We start from the raw sequence: 12,633 nt of genomic DNA on the forward strand, positions 1-12,633 counted from the left end.
GTGGAGGTCAGAGACCTGGCCATGTGGTGCCAGGACAACAACCTCTCCCTCAACATGATCAAGACCAAGGAGATGATTGTGGACTACAGGAAAAAGAAGAGGACCGAGCACGCCCCCATTCTCATCAACGGTATTCTTTCTTAAAACTGCATTGTTGGTTAAGGGTTTGTAAGTAAGCATTTCACTGTAAGGTCCACACCTGTTGTATTCAGCGCATGTGACAAATACAATTTGATTTGATTTTGACTACATGGAAGTCTGTTCCACATCAAGTAACTCATGCAAGCAGTAAAATTTGATAAAAAAAACATAAAAAATACACCTTATGGAACAGCGGGGACTGTGAAGCAACACAAACATAGGCACAGACACATGCATTCAAACACACGATAACATACGCACTATACACACACTTACAATTGAATTTTGTGTTGTAGATATGTGCTTGAGGGCACACACTTAATGTGTTTTGAAATCATTTGTGAATTTATTGTCATGTTTTTAAAATTGTCTAACTACTTTAATTTTGCTGGACCCCAGGAAGAGTGGGGGATCCATAATAAATACAGTGGGGAGAACAAGTATTTGATACACTGCCGATTTTGCAGGTTTCCCTACTTACAAAGCTTGTAGAGGTCTGTAATTTTTATCATAGGTACACTTCAACTGTGAGAGACGGAATCTAAAACAAAAATCCAGAAAATCACATTGTATGATTTTTAAGTAATTCATTTGCATTTTATTGCATGACATAAGTATTTGATCACCTACCAACCAGTAAGAATTCCGGCTCTCACAGACCTGTTAGTTTTTCTTTAAGAAGCCCTCCTGTTCTCCACTTATTACCTGTATTAACAGCACCTGTTTGAACTCGTTACCTGTCTAAAAGACACCTGTACACACACACTCAATCAAACAGACTCCAACCTCTCCACAATGGCCAAGACCAGAGAGCTGTGTAAGGACATCAGGGATAAAATTGTAGACCTGCACAAGGCTGGGATGGGCTACAGGACAATAGGCAAGCAGCTTGGTGAGAAGGCAACAACTGTTGGCGCAATTATTAGAAAATGGAAGAAGTTCAAGATGATGGTCAATCACCCTCGGACTGGGGCTCCATGCAAGATCTCACCTCGTGGGGCATCAATGATCATGAGGAAGGTGAGGGATCAGCCCAGAACTACACGGCAGGACCTGGTCAATGACCTGAAGAGAGCTGGGACCACAGTCTCAAAGAAAACCATTAGTAACACACTACGCCGTCATGGATTAAAATCCTGCAGCACACGCAAGGTCCCCCTGCTCAAGCCAGCGCATGTCCAGGCCCGTCTGAAGTTTGCCAATGACCATCTGGATGATCCAGAGGAGGAATGGGAGAAGGTCATGTGGTCTGATGAGACAAAAATAGAGCTTTTTGGTCTAAACTCCACTCGCCGTGTTTGGAGGAAGAAGAAGGATGAGTACAACTCCAAGAACACCATCCCAACCGTGAAGCATGGAGTTGGAAACATAATTCTTTGGGTATGCTTTTCTGCAAAGGGGACAGGACGACTGCATCGTATTGAGGGGAGGATGGATGGGGCCATGTATCGCGAGATCTTGACCAACAACCTCCTTCCCTCAGTAAGAGCATTGAAGATGGGTCGTGGCTGGGTCTTCCAGCATGACAACGACCCGAAACACACAGCCAGGGCTACTAAGGAGTGGCTCTGTAAGAAGCTTCTCAAGGTCCTGGAGTGGCCTAGCCAGTCTCCAGACCTGAACCCAATAGAACATCTTTGGAGGGAGCTGAAAGTCCGTATTGCCCAGCGACAGCCCCGAAACCTGAAGGATCTGGAGAAGGTCTGTATGGAGGAGTGGGCCAAAATCCCTGCTGCAGTGTGTGCAAACCTGGTCAAGACCTACAGGAAACGTATGATCTCTGTAATTGCAAACAAAGGTTTCTGTACCAAATATTAAGTTCTGCTTTTCTGATGTATCAAATACTAATGTCATGCAATAAAATTTAAATTAATTACTTAAAAATCATACAATGTGATTTTCTGGATTTTTGTTTTAGATTCCGTCTCTCACAGTTGAAGTGTACCTATGATAAAAATTACAGACCTCTACATGGTTTGTAAGTAGGAAAACCTGCAAAATACTTGTTCTCCCCACTGTACAAATACAAATCTGCAAAAGTGACGTTTTTCTTTTAAGTCAAATCACTAATAATGTTGCTACCTTAGCTGTTGTGCTAGCTAACATGCTACTGAACCGTGACACTAGCATATTGACATGCATATCGGCAGCAACGTATTCACCAATAAATATGTGTTTAGGGAAATCATTAGCTAGCTAGCTACCTATCACATTAATTGTGCAAAAATATGATAGCTAACGTTAGCTAACTAAGAGCTAGCCCGTCAGTGGCACTGACAGATTGAAACTGGTATTAACAAATGTGTTTCACTCTTTCCCATAAAACATGTAATTGCTAACTAGGCATAATTTAGCTAATTAAATGTTTAAGTTTATTAGGAAGTTTAATTGATAAGTTAGATACTCACCGGACAACTTTGGTAGGTAGCTAGCTAGATAGCTTGGTTTCCATTTTCCAACAGATCTTTAGAAATCCCCCTGATTGGTCATCAACGGTTACTGGTCTTGGAACTTGTTGCCACAGGTTTGCCACAGATTCAAATTGAATGTTGAGAGAATTGTCTGCCAGAAAAAAACTTCTGGTGAACTGTTTGCCACTAGTGCCAATAAATATTATTGTTGGGAAAGGTTTGCCGCAGATTCACCACTAGTGGCAAACATTTGCACACTTCTGGCAACATTTCGTGGCACACTATTTAGTTTGTAGCAAATTTGCCACAAACTTGCAGGAAGTTTCCAGCAAAAAAAATCATTGTAAGGGTATTACAGTGTAATTACATGTGTAATTACACTGTAACAAGTATTGTAGTTAACTGTAACAACTCAGTTACAATGTAATAACAACATGTACATGGTAGTAGTTGCAGTCTGTAATTACAGAAGTGTAACAACGAATGCTTGTTACAAATGGGCAGGTTTCCACTAAATTCACCAACTTAGTGTTTCGCTTCTTCTCAGCTGCATCCGATTAATTAACAACTGTGACAAAGGTTGGGATCCCTTGTGGATGTGCTGGGTGTCTGTGTGTCTATGCTCAATAGGCTCTAATTACTTAACCATGATGAATGTGCACTGTTCAAAATATATCTCCAGTCAATGTTGTTGCTAGCACTTGCCCCCAAAATAAAGCGTTAACTTGGTTGAGCTTATGAAAACAGATTTAATGAGTGTCATCCCAGATGAGGAATAAGACACTATTTCAAAGCACATGTAATGTTTGCCTAAGTACAATGTAGTTACTAATTGTTAGACTTCATTTTAACTAGCTAAATCCTGTGTATCTTGAGGGATACTTACTTGTAACTAATGTGTACTTATACAGTACAATACCCATCCTGACAACTTGGCCCTCATTTTAAAGCTTCTGGAAGCGCCATCCAAGTGGGAGAATAAACACACTAGTACACCATAGAGTACATGTAATATTTGCATAAGAACAATGTAATTATTAGTTGTTACACAGGTTTTAGCTAATTAAAATTAAGTGTATCTTGAGGAGTACTTACTTATAATTAATGTGTACTTATACAGTACATTACTCATCCTAACAACCTGGCCCTCAATTTAAAGCTTGTGGAAGCGAGATCCAAGTGGGAGAATAAATACACTAGTACACCACAGAGTAAATGTAATATCTGCTTAAGTACAATGTAATTACTATGTGTTACACAGGATTTGGCTAGTTATAATGAAGTTTATCTTGAGGGGTACTTACTTGTAATTATAGTGTACCGATAGCCAGTGGTGGAAAAAGTACCCAAATGTCATAAAATGACTGAAGTAAAAATGAAAGTCACCCAGTAAAATACTCTTTGAGTAAAAGTTTAAAAGTATTTGGTTTTAAATATACTTAAGTATCAAAAGTAAATTATAAATAATTTCACATTCCGTACAAATCTTACAATCTAGATGGCACAATAAAAATATATAAACATTGAATGGATAGCCAGGGGCACACTCCAACACTCAGACATCATTTGCAAATAAAGCATTTGTGTTTAGTGACTCCGGCAGGTCATAGGCAGTAGGGATGACCAGGGATGTTCTCTTGATAAGTCTGTGAATTGGACCAGTTTCCTGTCCTGCTAAGCATTCGAAATGTAATGAGTACTTTTGAGTGTCAGGGAAAATGTATTGAGTAAAAAGTACATTATTTTCTTTAGAACTGTAGTGGAGGAAAGTAAAAGTAGTAACCCCCAAAACTACTTAAGTAGTACTTTAAAGTATTTTTACTTAAAGATGCACTCTCAAACTTCTGTATAATTTCAGCCAGTAGTTTTGAAAGTGGTGCTCATGAGCCAAAAGTGGTCCCCGTTTCTTTGTACTACTACATCAAATTGTGTACTACTTCATCCATTTCGTATGATATATTACGACCCCCAAAAATGTTTTGCTACATTTGCATGTGTCACGTATACTCCGGGAGTCAGGAAGCAGGTGCAGAAGATGAGTTTAATAATGATAAATGCAGATAAACAAAACATGAGAAGCGTACAGAACATAAATCAAAACAAACCAATACTGCCTGATGACTGAGGCTACTGAGGGCTAAATAAAGGGAAGGTAATCAAGGTGATGATGAAGTCCAGGTGTGCGTAATAATGGTGATCAGGTGTGCGTAATGATGGGGAACAGGTGTGCATAATAATGGTTGCCAGAGCCGGTGGTTAGTAGACCGGTGACGTCGAGCGCTGGAGAGGGGGAGCGGGAGTAGGGTTGACAGTACCCCACCGCGCGGCTCCAGCTGCAGGAAAACGTCGGCCAGGAGGACACCGGCCAGGAGGACGGCCCCGAGGGCGAGGAGCGTGCTGGCCCGGATGGCAGAGATGGAAATCCCGGACGATGTTGGGGTCCAGGATGTTGGCCGCCGGAACCCAACAGTGCTCCTCTGGGCCGCACCCCTCCCAGTCCACCAGGTACTGAAGCCGACCCCCATGACGTTGGGAGTCCAGTAGGGACCTGACAGCATAGGCAGGGGTCCCATCGATGTCCAGGAGAGGCGGAGGGGTGTCGCTGGAGACGGCATCAGCCAGGGGACCAGGAACCACCAGCCTGAGGAGGGAAATATGAAAAGAGGGTGGTGTTGTAAATGGTAAGTTACCTCGTTGACCCTCCGGAGGACCTTGAAGGGCCCCACAAACCGGGGGCTCAGCTTCTGGCAGGGCAGGCGGAGTGGGAGGTTCCTGGTGGAGAGCCAGACATGATCACCAGGATGGAACACAGGAGCCTCACTGCGGTGGCGGTCCGCCTGATCCTTCTGACGGCGGACGGCGCGCTGGAGCCTCACGTGGGTGGTGTTCCACACCTCCTCTGCACGCCGGAACCACTCGTCTACTGCAGGGGCCTCGGTCTGGCTCAGAGTCCACAGAGCCAGGGCCGGCTGATAACCCAGGACGCACTGGAAGGGAGTCAGCCCGGTGGAGGAATGACGGAGTAAATTCTGGGCGTACTCTGCCCAGGGAAGGAACAGGGCCCACTCCACCTGTTGGTCCTGGCAGTGACTCCCCAGCTCCTGGTTGGTCCTCTCCACCTGCCTGTTGGACTGAGGCCAGTACCCGGATGTGAGGCTGGCCATGGCCCCCAGCTTCTCCATGAAGGCTCTCCATACCCGTGACGATGTCCTCCGGACGATGTGCTGGAAAACCTGCTGGAAGAGTGCCTCAACGACCTGGAGAGCGGTAGGGAGACCAGAGAGAGGGATAAAATGGCAGGATTTGGAGAATCTGTCCACAACAACCATAACATTGGTGAAAACATCAGACGGGGGGAGATCAGTAAAGAAGTCTATGGACGGATGGGACCAAGGCCGCTGAGGCACGGGAAGGGGAAGTAGTTTCCCTGCTGGAGCGTTCCGGGGAGATTTGGTTTGTGCACATACGGAGCAGGAGTTGACATAGCAGGCGAAAGAGGCACGTTGTCCCTCAGTGCTGCACCTCCAGCTCTGAACCTCCTCAGGCCTAAAGGGAGGACCAAAGGGAGGGGCATAGTCTGCCTACAAGTGATACCCAGACTACCAGCGTTTAGAGGAGGAACGGGGAAACGGTGGCTGCATTGAGAGATGAGGGAGCAGCTGCACAAAATCCTTGTGGAGAACATGCCCCCCCAGTAAAATCCATCTGCTCCGTGTGTGGGATCCATCCAGAGATAATATGGCGGTGCACTGACTGTGGGGTTGAGACAATATTTTGCTCTGACCCATAAAGACAAAAACATTGTCCACTACCTGGAAATCTGGCAGGTAATTATAATTTACAATGTTTGATCATGTGCCCAATTGACAAAGAAACAATTTTCTCAAACATAAGTTAAGTTAAATGGTCAGTGTCTGAGGCCTTCGCCAAGGTTTATCCCACGAAGGATCACTGTCATCATCTTAAAACAAAGAATTTGTACTATTTGCAGTTGCACTTAAACTGATCAACTAAATGTATTTGCTCTCTATCTCTATCTGTCTCTCTCTGTCTCTCTGTCTATCTGAAATATTTCCACCCACAACTTACTTATTTTCACCAGGTCATGCTTTTTAGCCATGGCTAAATCATTGAAACCAAGCCCAAACTCTTAACTAATACTCTTCCTCTTAAGGATGGTCAATTTAAAAGTACCCTTCCGTTTGCTTTCGAATGGCACTGGAGGCAGAAAGATGGCCATAAGTGCTCACTCTACCACAGTAGACTTCTGAGATTATTTGATGACTTTGGTAATAGTAAGTAATAAAGCATTTTTTTGTAATATCTTACAGTAAATAAAAACCTTTCAACTTGATCTCTACATAACCTTTTTAGTGTTTATCAAAATGTTGTTATTGCGCGACAAGTTCAAGGCAATTCTGTTTGCATTTTCAAATGATATACACTGAGTATTCAAAACATTAAGAACACCTGCTCATTCCATGACTGACCAGGTGAATCAAGGTCAAATCTATGATCCCTTATTGATGTCAGCTCAATATTTGGAAAGTGTTCCTAATGTTTGGTATACTCAGTGTATACCCCTTGACTATGGCTTATGCCTTAATTGTAGTAGCGTAACTGTGTTATGATATCATAACTAGAACAATAAGAAACTATTACTGGATATAGTCAATGGGATATTTTTTGTTGTCATGGGAGACTTTTAAAACAAATTATGTGGCTGGCCATCCCTTTACAACTTGGAAGGCATGGTTTTGCAGATATTAAAAGTGCACAAGACAGTTTCGGTATGTGATTGCCAACAAACAACTTGTTACAAGGTGAAATCATTGAAGGAGAAAACCTAAAACCTCAGTTTTGAGTTAAAGCAGCTGACAATCTGCAGCAGATGTTGTTTATTTAAAGCATAATGCATCCATCAACTCAGTGGCCTTGGGGTTAGTGTCGGTCCTGAGATTGGAAGGTTGGGTTCGATCCCCAGTTTAGTCATACCAAAGACTCTAAAAAGCGGAACCCAATGCATCTCTGCTTGGCACTCCGCATTAAGCAGATGGATTCGGGGTAAGGCATTGCGATAGACTAGCGTCCTGTCCAGGGGGTATACTTGTATATGAAGTTGCCTCACGCTACTGAATCAGGAGATAGGCTTCTGCCCTATGGGCTGTTATGGCCGGGACAAGACTAATTCTAATGCACCCAGAGGTAACGTTATATCCCATACATTTTTCACCAAACCTAAACTTCTTAAGCTTGTTGATTATGTTTAATATGTGAAATGCAAAGTTTCCTACGATGGTGAAACTGAATTCCCGACTGCGGATTGTGCCGTTACGTATCACAGATATGACAAGGACAACAATTGATATTTGCATTGGAACATTTGTAGTTTTTGCTCCATTCTGTTAAGTTTATTTGTGACTTTTTAATGGAACTTTTCATTACTAACTATTTTTCTTCTTTCAGGCTGAGTGCATGCTGTGCGAGTAGAGCTCTGCCAGTGTGAGCCGGAAGCAGTGTCATTGGTCAGGTACATGATCTGACCTTGCACACCCCGCCAGCCTCAGACTGCAGTGGTCTGCTCTCAACTCAAGTGGATAACCAGCCTGCAGCTTGAGAGTGGTGTTTCACTGAGGTCCATATGCCTGTCATTCAATTTTCCTCATAGGACAGTAAGTAATCACTTTTATAATCTGATTCTATAATGTGTCTACTTTGTCTGCAAAGGTTCATAACCAAATTCCTGTTTTGATAAACAGATCTGTCATAGAAACCAAGTGCATTTGCTGTATGTGTTGATGGCCTACTCTGATGGAATGCAATAATGAATCAGAGTACCTTTAAGTGACTCTGTTAATTAATTTCAGGGAAGAGACTTTTATACTGCCCTGACAAATGAGGCCTATGAGGAGTTCTGACATGCTATGTTAGAACTTGATATGTTGCGCCGTCTGGCCCCAGAAACTGCCGATGGAACCCAGTGCCTGCTCTGTCCCAAGGTTTGTTGTATTTTTTTGGGCCTATTACATTTTTTATCAACCACAAAAAACAAATCAAAGCATAGGATATCAATTGTGATGTCTGCCTCTTTTATAAACACAAATTATCTATTAGAAACATCTCTGTTACATTTTTGTCAAACAATTGTACAGACTACCTAACTTCTTTCATTTTATTTGTTTATTGGGATCCCCATGATCTGTTACAAATACTCTTCCTGGGGTCCAAAAATGATTAAGTTGTATCCAAGTATATTTGACATCTCTTTACAGGACAATGGAACAATGGTGGTAGCAGTGGAAGGGCTTTTTGATTTGCCGAGGAAAAAGTTGTCTGGATCAAGTTATGATCCACCAAAACATGAGGAAAAGTATTTTGCAAACCAAGCTGATGTGGATCAATTAATTTGTAAGCCCATATCACCAACAGGGGTGAAGTGATAACATTATGCCTGAATGTAATATGCACTGCATTTTAAGGATACCTTCCATTGTTACCTTATGCACAACTGGAAGGGAATGTGAACTAAATCTAGCATTATTTGAACTCATGATATCAAACCTCACCACTAATTCATATTTAAATGATGCAGTTGTCCCTCCACTTCATCTGTTTGACTCAGTTGTCTTAAGGTTGGATACAGTATGTTGGTATTGTATATGTTGAATGTAATATTATTGGTTGTCTCATGCATCATCCATTTAGACACTGAACCTGGCACAACTGTGTGCGATCTGTTTCAAGCAACAGCGCAGTACGTTATGCCTGTACTGTACTTGATATTTAAAAAACATTTGTAGGGTTGCCAGGGTTTTCAAGCAGGCAACGCCATCAGGTCCAAACCCAAAACAACGAAATTGGACGAGACAGGTGTGTTGGGGGTTTCCTGCAAGCATGAGCACCCGCTTCACTTATTGAACATGAAAAAGGGTGAAAGGTGTGATGCAGTAATAATGAGTTTTTTTCTTTTTCTTTTTCAGTATTTTGTGCAGTGTATGATTAATTTAGTGTGCAAATAATGATGTATCTCTTCTGTAGTTTGTTAAATGCAGTGTACCTGCTGAGAGATGAAGGAGGGGATGAGAGGCAAGAATATCAATCTCATCTTCATGTATGATATTGCATGAAGATGCAACCACGTGCAAGTAATTAACCATTTTTATTCAAGATCTCGACTTTAACATTTGAATAGCAGTTTTCATCCAAAATATTTTTTTACATTAACATTTTGTCCATAACTATTTAGAGAAACTTTCCTTAATTGAAGCATGGGACCAAATTTGTTGTGCCAGTTTTCCATGGTTATGGACATGACATGCCATGTCAGGTACTTGAACATTATCATTAATATTGTCAGTAGGTATTTATTCATATTTTATAAGGTTTAACCAAATAATCCTTTTTATATGGTATGACATGATTTTATATTTCTAGATAAAATTCAACACAAGATACAGTACCAGTCAAAAGTTTGGACACACCTACTCATTCAAGGGTTCTTCTTTATTTTTTACTATTTTCTACATTGTAGAATAACAGTGAAGACATCAAAACTATGAAATAACACATATGGAATCATGTAGTAACCAAATAAGTGTTAAACAAATCTAAATATATTTTATATTTTAGATTCTTCAATGTAGCCACCCTTTGCCTTGATGATAGCTTTGCACACTCTTGGCATTCTCTCAACCAGCTTCATGAGGAATGCTTTTCCAACAGTCTTGAAGGAGTTCCCACATATGCTGAGCACTTGTTGGCTGCTTTTCATTCACTCTGCGGTCCAACTCATCCCAAACCATCTCAATTGGTTTGAGGTCGGGTGATTGTGGAGGCCAGGTCATCTGATGCAGCACTCCATCAATCTCCTTGGTCAAATACCCCTTACACCGCCTGGAGCTGTGTTTTGGGTCATTGTCCTGTTGAAAAACAAATTATAGTCCCACTAAGCGCAAACCAGATGGGATGGCGTATCGCTGCAGAATGCTGTGGTAGCCATGCTGCTTAAGTGTGCCTTGAATTCTAAATAAATCACTGACAGTGTCACCAGCAAAGCACCCCCACACCATCACACCTCCTCCTCCATGCTACACGGTGGGAACCACACATGCGGAGATCATCCGTTCACCTACTCTGCGTCTCACAAAGACACGGCGGTTGGAACCAAAAATCTCAAATTTGGACTCATCAGACCAAAGGACAGATTTCCAACGGTCTAATGTCCTTTGCTCGTGTTTCTTGGCCCAAGCAAGTCTCTTATTATTATTGGTGTCCTTTAGTAGTGGTTTCTTTGCAGCAATTCGACCATGGCGGCCTGATTCACGCAGTCTCCACTGAACAGTTGATGTTGAGATGTGTCTGTTACTTGAACTCTGTGAAGCATTTATTTGGGCTGCAATCTAAGGTGCAGTTAACTCTAATGAACTTATCCTCTGCAGCAGAGGTAACTCTGGGTCTTCCTTTCCTGTGGTGGTCCTCATGAGAGCCAGTTTCATCATAGCGCTTGATGGTTTTTGCGACTGCACTTAAAGCAACTTTCAAAGTTCTTGAAATTTTCCGGATTGACTGACCTTCACGTCTTAAAGTAATGATGGACTGTCGTTTTCTTTGCTTATTTGAGCTGTTCTTGCTATAATATGGACTTGGTATTTTACCAAATAGGGCTATCTTCTGTATACCACCCCTACCTTGTCACAACACAACTGATTGGCTCAAACGCATTAAGAAATTTCACAAATTAACTTTTAACAAGGCACACCTGTTAATTGAAATGCATTCCAGGTGACTACCTCATGGAGCTGGTTGAGAGAATGCCAAGAGTGTGCAACGCTGTTATCAAGGCAAAGGGTGGCTACTTTGAAGAATCTCAAATATAAAATATATATTTTGATTTGTTTAACACTTTATGGTTACTACATGATTTCATATGTGTTATTTCATCGTTTTGATGTCTTCACTATTATTCTACAATGTAGAAAATAGTAAAAATAAAGAAAAACCCTGGAATGAGTAGGTGTGTCCAAACTTTTGACTGGTACTGTATTTTGAAGGTGCTGGACTGGCACATGGGGGGCAGATGGAGAGGCTGTGGTTGTATCTGAGGCACTTTGGAAAGGTCACCAAAGAGATGACGCCGTCCCATCATGTTGACCTGACTGATGCACTTCTCCACCATGGGATAAAGATGCACCAGAGGCAACATTAGTACACTTGGAATCGTTATTAATTTACTTGATGCTGGTTGACTCTAGTGATGTTCCTAACGTTTCCTGTTTTTGTTTTGTTTTAGTGGACTATCTGCCACAGAGGCTTTCCCGAGCAACAGAAGTTGCAACAGAGGCAGAAAGGGAAATGGCAGACATTTCACAGTCTCTAACAGGTACACCAATATATCAATTCTCTAAGCATAGAATTTCAGTGCTGATTAGAAATGTTGTCACATCTGTCACTGTTGTTATGTTTTAAGAACAACACTAGACACCATTACGGATTGGGGCAGGAATGTCAGTGTCACCCTTGAGAGGCAAAAACCTGCTCCGTGCTGGGAGGAGCAATATGTTGCAATGCTCCAGCAACATACAATTGCAATGTGTAAGGGATCGGGGGTTGGCTGGGTCTAGACAGAGTCTGACACTTCCCCGATCTACAGAGAGGGGGAGTCATCAGACTCGATCTGGTTCACCTGAGTTCTGAGCACACCTGTCAGTAATTAGTGTAGGATATAAGGTGTGCTCAGAAGTTCAGTCGGTGCGAGGTATTGTTCCATTGTGACTTGCTAAGCGTTTTGTTCAGAGAGAGAGAGAGTTTGTTGTTTTGATTACCCGTGTACCCGACCTGTGCCTCGTTGTTTGACTCCCCGAATTGCTTAATCCTCTGCTTGTCTATCCCAGTGATTACCGTCCTCTGATCCTGTGCCTGTGCCCTCGACTACGACTAAGCCCGCTCCATTGGTACCTCTGCCTGTCTCTGCCTGGCCCGGTTTTGACCACAGCCCGCCCGACCACGATTAAGCTATTCCCTTGTCTGTACTCTAATAAAGCATCGCTATTCTGCGATTGGATCTTACCACTCTGTCCGAGTA

General features: G+C 42.3%; 1 long non-coding RNA gene across 1 annotated transcript; it reads left to right on the top strand.

The window, feature by feature from the left end:
- Window positions 1-9,145: 9,145 nt before the first annotated feature.
- On the top strand, window positions 9,146-11,901 carry LOC121537499. Its single transcript, XR_005995085.1, has 4 exons — window positions 9,146-9,184; window positions 9,353-9,422; window positions 9,591-9,697; window positions 11,842-11,901. It is a non-coding gene; the product is annotated as an uncharacterized LOC121537499 (long non-coding RNA).
- The last annotated feature ends 732 nt before the right edge of the window (window positions 11,902-12,633 follow it).

Source organism: Coregonus clupeaformis, chromosome 24 (assembly GCF_020615455.1).
Source record: "Coregonus clupeaformis isolate EN_2021a chromosome 24, ASM2061545v1, whole genome shotgun sequence".
NCBI lineage: Eukaryota > Metazoa > Chordata > Actinopteri > Salmoniformes > Salmonidae > Coregonus > Coregonus clupeaformis.